Source organism: Somniosus microcephalus, chromosome 21, assembly GCF_052327205.1.
Source record: "Somniosus microcephalus isolate GS21.2 chromosome 21, FLI_Smic_1.0, whole genome shotgun sequence".
In the NCBI taxonomy this organism is placed as follows: domain Eukaryota; kingdom Metazoa; phylum Chordata; class Chondrichthyes; order Squaliformes; family Somniosidae; genus Somniosus; species Somniosus microcephalus.
In genome coordinates, this window is record NC_141007.1 from 4,387,215 (window position 1) to 4,400,709 (window position 13,495).

Below are 13,495 nucleotides of genomic sequence, written 5' to 3' on the forward strand. Positions count from 1 at the left end.
CTTTTGGAAAGTCACTTGGACAAGTATGGGTTAATTAAGGAAAGCCAGCACGGATTTGTTAAAGTCAAATCGTGTTTAACTAACTTGATTGAGTTTTTTGATGAGGTTACAGAGAAGGTTGATGAGGGTAATGAGGTTGATGTGGTGTACATGGACTTCCAAAAGGCGTTTGATAAAGTGCCAAATAATAGGCTCACCAGCAAAGTTGAAGCCCATGAGGCAACATGGATACGAAATTGGCTAAGTGACAGGAAACAGAGAGTAGTGGTGAACGGTTGTTTTTCGGACTGGAGGAAGGTATACAGTGGTGTTCCCAGTGGTGTACTAGGACCACTGCTTTTCTTGATATATATTAATGACTTAGACTTGGGTGTACAGGGCACAATTTCAAAATTTGCAGATGACACAAAACTTGGAAGTATAGTGAACAGTGAGGAGGAGAGTGATAGACTGTAAGAAGACAGAGACAGGCTGGTGGAATGGGCGGACACGTGGCAGATGAAAGTGCAAAGTGATACATTTTGGTAGGAAGAGCGAGGAGAGGCAATATAAACTAAATGGTACAATCCTAAAGTGGGTGCATATCACTAGAGAGAAAATACTAGGCAAACTAATGGGACTAAAGGCGGATAAGTCCCCTGGACCAGATGGCCTGCATCCTAGAGTCTTAAAAGAGGTGGCTGCAGAGATAGTGGATGCATTGGTTGTAATCTACCAAAATTCCCTGGATTCTGGAGAGGTCCCAGCGGATTGGAAAACCGCAAATGTAACGTCCCTATTTAAGAAAGGAGGGAGACAGAAAGCAGGCAACTATCGACCAGTTAGCCTAACATCTGTCATTGGGAAAATGCTGGAGTCCATCATTAAGGAAGTGTTAGCAGGACATTTAGAAAATCATAATATAGTCAAGCAGAATCAGCATGGTTTTATGAAAGGGAAATCACGTTTGACAAATTTGCCGGAGTTCTTTGAGGATGTAACAAGCAGGGTGGATAAAGGGGAACCAGTAGATGTCGTGTATTTGGATTTCCAGAAGACATTCGATAAGGAGCCACATAAAAGGTTACTGCACAAGATAAGAGCTCACGGGGTTTGGGGGTAATATATTAGCATGGATAGAGGATTGGCTAACTAACAGAAAACAGAGAGTCGGGATAAATGGGTCATTTTCAGGTTGGCAAACTAACTGGTGGGTTGCCACAGGGATCAGTGCTGGGGTCTCAGCTGTTTACAATCTATATTAATGACTTGGATGAAGGGACTGAGAGTAATGTAGCCAAATTTGCTGATGATACAAAGATAGGTGGGAAAGCAAATTGTGTGGAGGACACAAAGAATCTCCAAAGGGATATAAATAGGCTAAGTGAGTGGGCAAAAATCTGGCAGGTGGAGTATAATGTGGGAAAATGCAAGGTTATCCACTCTGGTAGGAAAAATAAAACAAATTATTATTTAAATGGGGAGAGATTACAAAATGCTGAGGTACAGAGGGATCTGGGGGTCCTTGTACATGAATCACAAAAAAGTTAGCATGCAGGTACAGCAAGTAATTAGGAAGGCAAATGGAATGTTGGCCTTTATTGCAACGGGAAGTCCTGCTACAACTGTACAGGGCGTTGGTGAGACCACACCTGGAGTACTGCGTACAGTTTTGTTCTCCTTATTTAAGGAAGGATATACTTGCATTGGAGGCAGTTCAGAGAAGGTTCACGAGGTTGATTCCGGAGATGAAAGGTTGGGCCTATACTCATTGCAGTTTAGAAGAATGAGAGGGGATCTTATTGAAACATATAAGATCCTGAAGGGACTTGACAGGGTAGATGCAGAGAGGATGTTTCCCCTCGTGGGGAAATCTAGAACGAGGGGGCATAATTTCAGAATAAGGGGGCACCCATTTAAAACGGAAATGAGGAGGAATTTCTTCTCTCAGAGGGTCGTGAATCTTTGGAATTCTCTTCCCCAGAGAGCTGTGGAGGCGGAGTCATTGAATATATTTAAGGTGGAGATAGACAGATTTTTGAATGGTAAGGGAGTCGAGGGTTATGGGGAGCGGGCAGGGAAGTGGAGTTGAAGCCAAGATCAGATCAGCCATGATCTTATTGAATGTCGGAGCAGGTTCGAGGGGCCAAATGACCTACTCCTGCTCCTACGTCTTATGTTCTTATAAACCGAGAGACCTGGAGTATATGTGCACAAATCGTTGAAGGTGGCAGGGCAGGTGGAAGGAAACCGGTTAAAAAAGCCGACGGGATCCTGGGCTTCATAAGCAGAGGCCTGGAGTACAAAAGCAAGGAAGTTATGATGAAATTTATAAAACACTGGTTCGGCCTCAACTGGAGTATTGTGTCCAATTCTGGGCACCGCACTTTAGGAAGGATGTGAAGGCCTTAGAGAGGGTGCAGAAAAGATTTACAAGAATGGTTCCAGGGATGAGGAACTTCAGTTACGTGGATAGACGGGAGAAGCTGAGGTTGTTCTCCCTGGAGCAGAGAAAGTTGAGAGGAGATTTGATCGAGGTGTTCAAAATCATAGGGGGTCTAGACAGAGTAGATAGAGAGAAACTGTTCCCATTGGCGGAAGGGTCGAGAACCAGAGGACACAGATTTAAGGTGATTGGTAGAAGAACCAAAGGTGACATGAGGAAAAACTTTTTTATGCAGTGAGTGGTTAGGGTCTGGTTGCACTGCCTGAGAGGGCGGGGGAGGTAGATTCAATCGTGGCTTTCAAAAGGGAATTGGGTAAGTACCTGAAGGAAAAAAATTTGCAGGGCTATGGGGAAAGGGCGGAGGAGTGGGACTAGCTGAAGTGTTTTTGCAGGGAGCCGGCACGTGCTTGATGGGCCGAATGGCCTCCTGCGCTGTATCCATTCTATGATTCTATGTGTTGGTGGTGGAATGAACTGGAGGAATGTGCTGGATATTGAATGAACTGGTGGTGGAAAAGAACATAAGAAATAGGAGCAGGAGTAGGCCATTCGGCCCTTCGAGCCTGCCCCACCATTCAATAAGATCATGGCTGATCTTCGACCTCAACTCCACTTTCCCACCCGATCTCCATATCTCTTGACTCCCCTACAGTCCAAAAATCTATCTCAGCCTTGAATATACTCAACGATTCAGCATTCACAGCACTCTGGGACAGAGAATTCCAAAAATTCACAACCCTTTGAGTGAAGATATTCTTCCTCATCAGTCTTAAATAGCCGAGCCCTTACCCTGAGTCTATGCCCCCTAGTTCTAGACTCTCCAGCCAGGATAAACATCCTCTCAGCATCTACCCTGTCAATTCCCCTTCAGAATCTTTTATGTTTAAAGAGACCACCTCTCATTCTTCTAAACTCCCGAGAGTATCGGCCCATTCTACTCACTCTCTCCTCATAGGACAGCCCTCTCACCCCAGGAATCAATCTAGTGAACCTTCGTTGCACCGCCTCCAAGGCAAGTCTATCCTTCCTTAGATAAGGAGACCAAAACTGTGCCCAGTACTCCAGGTGTGGTCTCACCAAGGCCCTGTACAATTGGAGCAAGACTTCCTTACTCTTATACTCCAACCCCCTTGCAATAAAGGCCAACAGCCATTTGCCTTCCTATTTGCTTGCTGTACCTGCCACGCTAACTCTGTGTTTCCTGTACGAGGACACCCAAATCTCTCTGAACACCAACATTTTATAGTTTCTCACCATTTAAAAAATATTCTGTTTTTCTATTCTTCCTACCAAAGTGCATAACCTCACATTTCCCTACATTATACTCCTTATGCCACCTAATTTAACCTGTCTATATCCTTTTGCAGGCTCCTCACAGCTTACTTTCCCACCTAGATTTTTATTGTCAGCAAACTTGGATACATTACACTCGGTCCCTTCTTCTAAGTCATTAGTATAGATTGTGAATAGCTGAGGCCCCAACACTGATCCTTGCTGCACCCCACTAGTTACAGCCTGCCAACCGGAAAATGACCCATTTATTCCTGCTCTCTGTTTTTTGCCCGTTAACCAATCCTCTATCCGTGCTAATATATTACCCCAACCCCATGAGCCCTTGCGTAGCAAATTTTTATGTGGCACCTTATTTGAATGCCCTTTGGAAATCCAAATATACTACATCCACTGGTTCCTCATTATCTACCCTGCTTGTTACATCCTCAAAAAACTCTAATAAATTTGTTAAACACGATTTCCTTTCATAAAACCATGTTGACTCTGCCTAATCATGTTATGATTTTCTAAATGCCCTGTTACCTCTTCCTTAACAATGGATTCCAGCATTTTCCCGAAGACTGATGTCAGGCGAACTGGTCTGTAGTTCCCTGTTTCCTCTTTCCTTCCTTTCTTGAATAGCCGGGATACATTTGCTACCTTCCAATCTGCTGGGACCGTTTTCAATCTAGGGAATTTTGGAAGATCACAACCAATGCACCCACTATCTCTGCAGCCACCTCTTTCAGAACCCTAGGATATAGGCCGTCAGGTCCAGGGGGATTTGTCAGCTTTTAGTCCCATTAGTTTCTCAAGTACATTTTCTCTACTGATAATTACTTTAAGTTTCCCACTCTTATTAGACCCTTGGTTCCTCACTATTTTTATTATGCTTTTTGTGTCTTCTACTGTGAAGACAGATAAATACTTGTTTAAAGTCTCTGCCATTTCCTTGTTCCCCATAATAATTTCACCTGTCTCAGCCTCTAAGGGACCAATGTTTACTTTTGCTACTCTCTTCCTTTTTACATACTTGTAGAAGCTCTTACAATCTGCTTTTAAATGAGCTGGTGGTGGAATAAGATGGTGGTGGAATAATTTATGGGAATGAGTCGGTAGTGGAATAATTTGCTGAATGAGTTGATGCTGGAAGTTGATGATGGAATGAGCTGGTGATGGAATAATTTAATGGCATGAGCTGTTGGTGGTGGAATAGTTTGATGGAATGAGTTGGTGCTGGAATGAAATGGTTTTGGAATGAGCTGGCACTGGAATGAGTTGGTGCTGGAGCGAGCCGGTGGTGCAATGTGTTGGTCGTGCAGTGAATTAGTGGTTAATGGGTTGGAATGAATGGATGAAGCAATGAGCTACTAGTGGTTTGAATTGGTGATGCAGTGAGCTGGTGATCATGGAACAATTTGATAATGCAGTGACCTTTGGGGAGTTGAGCTCCTGGTTGAATGAGATTGTGATGAGATGGTCATGGAATGAGGTGGATGGTGAGGAGATGGATGGTGAAGGAGATGGATGGTGAGGAGATGGGTGGTGAAGAGATGGATGGTGAGGAGATGGATGGTGAGGAGATGGGCGGTGAGGAGCTGGGCGGTGAGGAGATGGGTGGTGAGGAGATGGGTGGTGAAGCGATGGGTGGTGAGGAGATGGATGGTGAGGAGATGGGTGGTGAAGGCGATGGGTGGTGAAGGCGATGGATGGTGAGGAGATGGGTGGTGAGCAGATGGATGGTGAAGGCGATGGATGGTGAGGAGATGGGTGGTGAAGAGATGGGTGGTGAGGAGATGGGTGGTGAGGAGATGGATGGTGAAGAGATGGGTGGTGAAGAGATGGATGGTGAGGAGATGGATGGTGAAGAGATGGGTGGTGAGGAGATGGATGGTGAGGAGATGGATGGTGAGGAGATGGGTGGTGAAGGCGATGGATGGTGAGGAGATGGATGGTGAGGAGATGGGTGGTGAAGGCGATGGATGGTGAGGAGATGGATGGTGAGGAGATGGATGGTGAAGGCAATGGATGGTGAGGAGATGGATGGTGAAGGCGATGGATGGTGAGTAGATGGATGGTGAGGAGATGGATGGTGAGGAGATGGATGGTGAGGAGATGGATGGTGAGGAGATGGATGGTGAGGAGATGGGTGGTGAAGGCGATGGATGGTGAATGCGATGGATGGTGAGGAGATGGGTGGTGAGCAGATGGATGGTGAAGGCGATGGATGGTGAGGAGATGGGTGGTGAAGAGATGGATGGTGAGGAGATGGATGGTGAGGAGATGGGTGGTGAAGAGATGGATGGTGAGGAGATGGATGGTGAGGAGATGGATGGTGAAGGCGATGGATGGTGAGGAGATGGATGGTGAGGAGATGGGTGGTGAAGAGATGGATGGTGAGGAGATGGATGGTGAGGAGATGGGTGGTGAAGAGATGGATGGTGAAGGCGATGGATGGTGAGGAGATGGGTGGTGAAGAGATGCATGGTGAGGAGATGGGTGGTGAAGAGATGGGTGGTGAAGAGATGGGTGGTGAAAAGATGGATGGTGAGCAGATGGATGGTGAGGAGATGGGTGGTGAAGAGATGGGTGGTGAAGAGATGGATGGTGAGGAGATGGATGGTGAGGAGATGGATGGTGAGGAGATGGGTGGTGAAGAGATGGATGGTGAAGAGATGGATGGTGAGGAGATGGATGGTGAGGAGATGGTGGGTGAAGAGATGGGTGGTGAAGAGATGGATGGTGAGGAGATGGATGGTGAGGAGATGGATGGTGAGGAGATGGGTGGTGAAGGCGATGGATGGTGAGGAGATGGATGGTGAGGAGATGGGTGGTGAGGAGATGGATGGTGAGGAGATGGATGGTGAGGAGATGGATGGTGAGGAGATGGATGGTGAGGAGATGGGTGGTGAAGGCGATGGATGGTGAAGGCGATGGATGGTGAGGAGATGGGTGGTGAGGACATGGATGGTGAAGGTGATGGATGGTGAGGAGATGGATGGTGAAGAGATGGATGGTGAGGAGATGGATGGTGAGGAGATGGGTGGTGAAGAGATGGATGGTGAGGAGATGGATGGTGAAGGCGATGGATGGTGAGGAGATGGATGGTGAGGAGATGGGTGGTGAAGGCGATGGATGGTGAGGAGATGGGTGGTGAGGAGATGGGTGGTGAAGAGATGGATGGTGAGGAGATGGATGGTGAGGAGATGGATGGTGAAGGCGATGGATGGTGAAGGCGATGGATGGTGAGGAGATGGGTGGTGAGGAGATGGATGGTGAAGGCGATGGATGGTGAGGAGATGGGTGGGGAAGAGATGGGTGGTGAAGAGATGGATGGTGAGGAGATGGATGGTGAAGGCGATGGATGGTGAGGAGATGGGTGGTGAGGAGATGGATGGTGAGGAGATGGATGGTGAGGAGATGGGTGGTGAGGAGATGGATGGTGAGGAGATGGATGGTGAGGAGATGGGTGGTGAAGAGATGGATGGTGAGGAAATGGATGGTGAGGAGATGGATGGTGAAGGCGATGGATGGTGAGGAGATGGATGGTGAGGAGATGGATGGTGAGGAGATGGGTGGTGAAGAGATGGATGGTGAGGAGATGGATGGTGAGGAGATGGGTGGTGAAGAGATGGATGGTGAAGGCGATGGATGGTGAGGAGATGGGTGGTGAAGAGATGCATGGTGAGGAGATGGGTGGTGAAGAGATGGGTGGTGAAGAGATGGGTGGTGAAAAGATGGATGGTGAGGAGATGGATGGTGAGGAGATGGGTGGTGAAGAGATGGGTGGTGAAGAGATGGATGGTGAGGAGATGGATGGTGAGGAGATGGGTGGTGAGGAGATGGATGGTGAGGAGATGGATGGTGAGGAGATGGGTGGTGAAGAGATGGGTGGCGAGATGGATGGTGAGGAGATGGGTGGTGAAGGCGATGGATGGTGAAGAGATGGATGGTGAGGAGATGGATGGTGAGGAGATGGATGGTGAGGCGATGGATGGTGAAGAGATGGATGGTGAGGAGATGGGTGGTGAGGAGATGGATGGTGAAGGCGATGGATGGTGAGGAGATGGGTGGTGAGGAGATGGATGGTGAGGAGATGGATGGTGAAGGCGATGGATGGTGAGGAGATGGGTGGTGAGGAGATGGGTGGTGAAGGCGATGGATGGTGAGGAGATGGATGGTGAGGAGATGGGTGGTGAAGGCGATGGATGGTGAGGAGATGGATGGTGAGGAGATGGGTGGTGAAGGTGATGGATGGTGAGGAGATGGGTGGTGAGGAGATGGGTGGTGAAGGCGATGGATGGTGAAGGCGATGGATGGTGAGGAGATGGGTGGTGAGGAGATGGATGGTGAAGGCGATGGATGGTGAGGAGATGGGTGGTGAAGAGATGGGTGGTGAAGAGATGGATGGTGAGGAGATGGATGGTGAAGGCGATGGATGGTGAGGAGATGGGTGGTGAAGAGATGGGTGGTGAGGAGGTGGATGGTGAGGAGATGGATGGTGAGGAGATGGATGGTGAAGGCGATGGATGGTGAGGAGATGGGTGGTGAAGGAGATGGATGGTGAAGGCGATGGATGGTGAAGGAGATGGATGGTGAAGGAGATGGGCGGTGAGGAGATGGATGGTGAAGGCGATGGATGGTGAGGAGATGGATGGTGAAGGAGATGGATGGTGAAGGCGATGGATGGTGAGGAGATGGACGGTGAGGAGATGGGTGTTGAAGGCGATGGATGGTGAGGAGATGGACGGTGAGGAGATGGGTGGTGAAGGCGATGGATGGTGAAGGCGATGGATGGTGAGGAGATGGATGGTGAAGGCGATGGATGGTGAGGAGATGGATGGTGAGGAGATGGGTGGTGAGGAGATGGATGGTGAAGGCGATGGATGGTGAGGAGATGGGCGGTGAGGAGATGGGTGGTGAAGGAGATGGGAGGTGAAGGCGATGGGTGGTGAGGAGATGGGTGGTGAGGCAATGGATGAGGAGGAGATGGGTGGTGAAGAGATGGATGGTGAAGGCGATGGATGGTGAGGAGATGGGTGGCGAAGAGATGGGTGGTGAAGAGATGGATGGTGAAGGAGATGGACGGTGAAGGAGATGGGCGGTGAGGAGATGGATGGTGAAGTAGATGGATGGAGACGAGATGGATGGTGAGGAGATGGATGGTGAGGCAATGGATGAGGAGGAGATGGACGGGGAAGAGATGGACGGTGAGGAGATGGATGGCGAGGAGATGGACGGTGAGGAGACGGACGGTGAGGAGACGGACGGTGAGGAGACGGACGGTGAAGAGATGGATGGTGAGGAGATGGATTATGAGATGGATGGTGAAGAGATGGATGGTGAAGAGATGGGTGGTGAGGAGATGGATTATGAGATGGATGGTGAAGAGATGGATGGTGAGAAGATGGATGGTGAGGAGATGGATGGTGAGATGGATGGTGAGGAGATGGATGGTGAGGAGATGGACGGGGAGGAGATGGACGGGGAGGAGATGGACGGGGAGGAGATGGACGGGGAGGAGATGGACGGGGAGGAGATGGACGGGGAGGAGATGGACGGGGAGGAGATGGACGGTGAAGGAGATGGACGGTGAGGAGTTGGACGGGGAGGAGATGGACGGGGAGGAGATGGCCGGTGTGGAGATGGACAGGGAGGAGATGGACGGGGAGGAGGTGGATGATGAGGAGATGGAAGAGGAACTGCTGATGCAATTAGGTGGAGCTCGAATACAACAAGCTGGTGGTGCAATGATCTGGTGATCGAATTAACTGGCGATGGCAGGACCTGGTGGTGGAATGAGTTGGAGGTAGAATTAGTTTGTATTGAAATAAGTTGATGGATTAAGCTGATAGTGGAATTAGTAGGTGGTGGTGGAGTGAGCTGGGGATCCAATTAGTTAGCGCTGGAATTAACTGGTGGTGCGATGCACTTGTGATGTATGGACCTGGGGATTGAAGGAGCTGGTTGCAGGTAGAACTAGTGGAATTAGCTGGAATGGATTGCGCTGGTGATGGAATGAACTGGATGATGGATGTTTATCAATAGTGGAAGGAGGGAGGTGGCTGAGGTGCTGGAATGAGCTGGTGGTGGAATGAACTGTTGGCATGTGCTTGTGATGGTTTGAGCTGGTGATAAATGAGTTGGATGATGGAAGAAGATAGTTGATTCAATGATGGAAAGAGATGAATTCTGTCCTACTTGTGTTCAATAAAGTAAATGTAGAGCAATTGGGATAGAGAAATATTGGAGCTTTAACATTTATTTCAGTTGGTTTGCATTTCGCACAAATTGTTCAGTGTTAGCAGCATCTAGACTTGCGATTTTAACCTTAAGTGTATAACTGATTCTATATATGCCAATAGTACTCACCAAAGAGGAGCATATAGAAGGTATACATTAGTGCAAAAAACATTCAGAAAAATGCTTGTTTTATATTTACAATAGCAGTGCATTTTATGAGACACATTTAAAATTGTGATACTCAACAGACACTTTGGAGACACAACATTTCTCGTAACAATAGGCAGAAATGTGACCATTTTCCTCCATATTATCCCCCTGAAACTTGTGGCTTTGAACCATGTAATTTCTGAGGGTGCGGTTTAGTTCTCAGACCTTTAGCACTCTCCCATCCTTCTAGGAAGAGGAACTCAGCCCCTGGACTCCAATGGGCAAGTGACCAGTAGATCGGATTACAGATTCACTGTCGCAGCGAGACCGGGCCTTGAAGAAACCATAATGAGCGGGTTGTTAACAACAACAACTTGCATTTATATAGCACCTTTAACGTTGTAAAACGTTCCAAGGCGCTTCACAGGAGTGTTATAAAACAACATTTGACACCAAGCCACATAAGGGGAAATTCGGGCAGATGACCAAAAGCTTGGTCAAAAAGAGGTAGGTTTTAAGGAGCGTCTTAAAGGAGGAAAGAGGTAGAGAGGCGGAGAGGTTTAGGGAGGAAATTCCAGAGCTTAGGGCGGTGGTAGCCGAAGGCACGGCCACCAATGGTGGAGCGATTAAAATCAGGGATGCTCAAGAGGGCAGAATTAGAGGAGCGCAGATATCTCGGGGGGTGGGGTGGTTGTGGGGCTGGAGGAGATTACAGAGATAGGGAGGGGAGAGGCCATGAAGGGATTTGAAAACAAGGATGAGAATTTTGAAATCGGGCGTTGCTTAACCGATAGCCAATGTAGGTCAGCGAGCACAGGGGTGATGGGTGAACTGGTCACAAACGCGAACCATACTGCACCTTTAATTCAGGGCCAAAGGGGAACTGGTTCTCAGGAATCTACCTGCATAAATGGTGGAAATAAGGATTTGTTTGTTCAGTGTGCAAAAGTGAAGTATTAATATTTTCAGTTTATAATGCCACCTATCACAGCAGCCTGCTGTGTGCAGTCCTGGTTTGCTGTGTGCAGTCCAGGTTTGCTGTGTGCAGTCCAGGTTTGCTGTGTACTGTATCTCTTCCAATAAGGGATGGAGTCATAAATGACTGCAAATGATAACCATATGCCAAATGGAGGTGCAGCCAGATGTAGAACTTCAACATTTAGTAATAACTCTGAGGGAGGTTGTGAGCATAAATTGGCAAGGATTCTTAACAAGTACTTTCCATCAGTGTTTACACAAGAGAACGATCATGGGGGAGGAGGTCAATCCTGAATTGGTTAAATTGAGATGAGAAATATTATTATAAATAAAAGGAAAGTAATAGAGAAGTTAGTTAAGCTAAAGAGGGACAAAATACCAGGTCCTGATGGGATACATGCAAGGACCCTGAGGGAAACGGAGGGCATAAAAAGTGAAGGTCCTGGGGTAATGGGTGTGTATTCCTGTTGGCAGGATGTGACTAGATCCCCAGAGATCTGTACTGGGGCCTCAGCTTTTCACTGTTTATAAGTGACTTGGATGAAGGAATAGAGAGCTGTATATCCACGTTTGCTGATGACACCAAGTTAGGAGGCACAGTAAGGAGTGTAGATGGGAGCAGAAAGTTGCAAAGGGACACTGATCGAGTCAGTGAGTGGGCAAAACTGTGGCAGATAGAGTTCAACGTGGGGAAGTGTGAGGTCATCCACTTTGGACCCAAGAAAGAGATCAGAGCATTTTCTAAATAGTGAGAAGCTGGGAACTGTGGAGGAGCGGAGAGAGTTAGGGGTCCCTGGATAGAAATCACTAAAAACTGGTGGACAGGAACAAAAAATAATTATAAAGGCGAATGGAATGTTGGCCTTTATCTCGGGGCTGGAATACAAAGGGGGGGAAGTTATGCTTCAGTTATATAAAGCTCTGGTCAGACCCCATCTGGACCCTGTGTCCAGTTCTGGGCCCCGCCCCTCAGGAAGGATAGGCCTCGGAGGGGGAGCCACACAGATTCACCAGAATGATCCCGGGGCTAAAACAGGTTGCACAGACTGGGCTTGTACTCCCTCGAGTTTAGAAGATTAAGGGGTGATCTAATCAAGGTGTTTAAGATTATTAACTGGTTTGATAGGGTAGATAGAAACTATTTCCTCTGGTGGGCGAGTCCAGAACAAGGGGATATAGCCTTAAAATTAGAGCCAGGCCGTTCAGGGGTGATGTCACTTTTTCACACAGAGTAGTGGAAACCCGGAATACTCTCCCCAAAAAAGCTGTTCAGGCTGGGGGTCAGGGCAGAACAGGCCTGTGGGGCTGCATGGCCTCCTTCTGTTCCTAATATCAGTAGGCATTATTTTCCTCTGTGTTTTGAGCGTATTCACAAGATACAATCCTACATACACTTTGCAGTTTATAGTGCTTATGAACGACTAACCTTGCACAGCTTCACTTAACATTATAAAGTTATTCTGAATTGTTAATGCACTGGGAGGGGGAGAGCAAGTGCGTAACATTTTTACATTAAGTATTATGCATGTATTTAAGGCTAGTAGAATCTCCCTCCCCCTTCCTCTCCCACCCCCACCAACCCTGTGTGCACCGTTCCATCAGGCACTTGGTTGCTATGGTTACCAGATGTATAATAGGCCTACCTTGTAGATTCACTTTATGTACAATATATATAATGCCAACACACAAGTAGGATTAATGCTTCTGGATTGGTCAGGTGTGATCTCCCAAAAATGCAGAAATTCGACATGATCTCCTCCTGTTTTCGAGCTCAGCGAGCAGAGCAAGGGCCAAACAGTTTCATGAGTAGAAATATTGTGCAGCAGCGAAACCGCTTCAGTATGGCTTTCGATGAAGAGTTGCCAACTCTGGATGGATGTATTCCTGGAGGCTTCATCACATGAGCTCCCGCCCATAACAGCCCCGCCCCCACACTCCTGTTATTGGTCGCCCAACACGTCCATCCTCGCGGCACCCAGACTCCTCCGTCAATGGAATGTGAGCAGACTGCGTTGCCTGATTGGATGCAGCTTGACAATCAGCCAAACAGCCTTCTTTCCCCATCTCCCCATTTCTTTTATGCCTCTTTGATCTTTCTCCCGGGTTTGCTCACAGCAATGTCCAGGAGATTAATCTTTAATTCCAGAGACTCCAGGACAATCCAGGGAGGGTCGGCAACCCAATTTCGATGTCACCTTGCATTGACTGCTTGACTGAGAGTCAGCAGCATTGAGAACTGGGTGAGACCCTCATGTTGAATTCACAGACGTACACAGAACAAGGACATATAAAAAATAGAAGATCATCATCTCTCTATAAAACAAGGGGTCCCCAATATTTCCTAGGAGTCAAGGACCCTACTTTATCACAGTTCTAAATATTCCTATGCTTCTTCTGTCCAATGACAGTCTCGATTTAGTCTCCTTT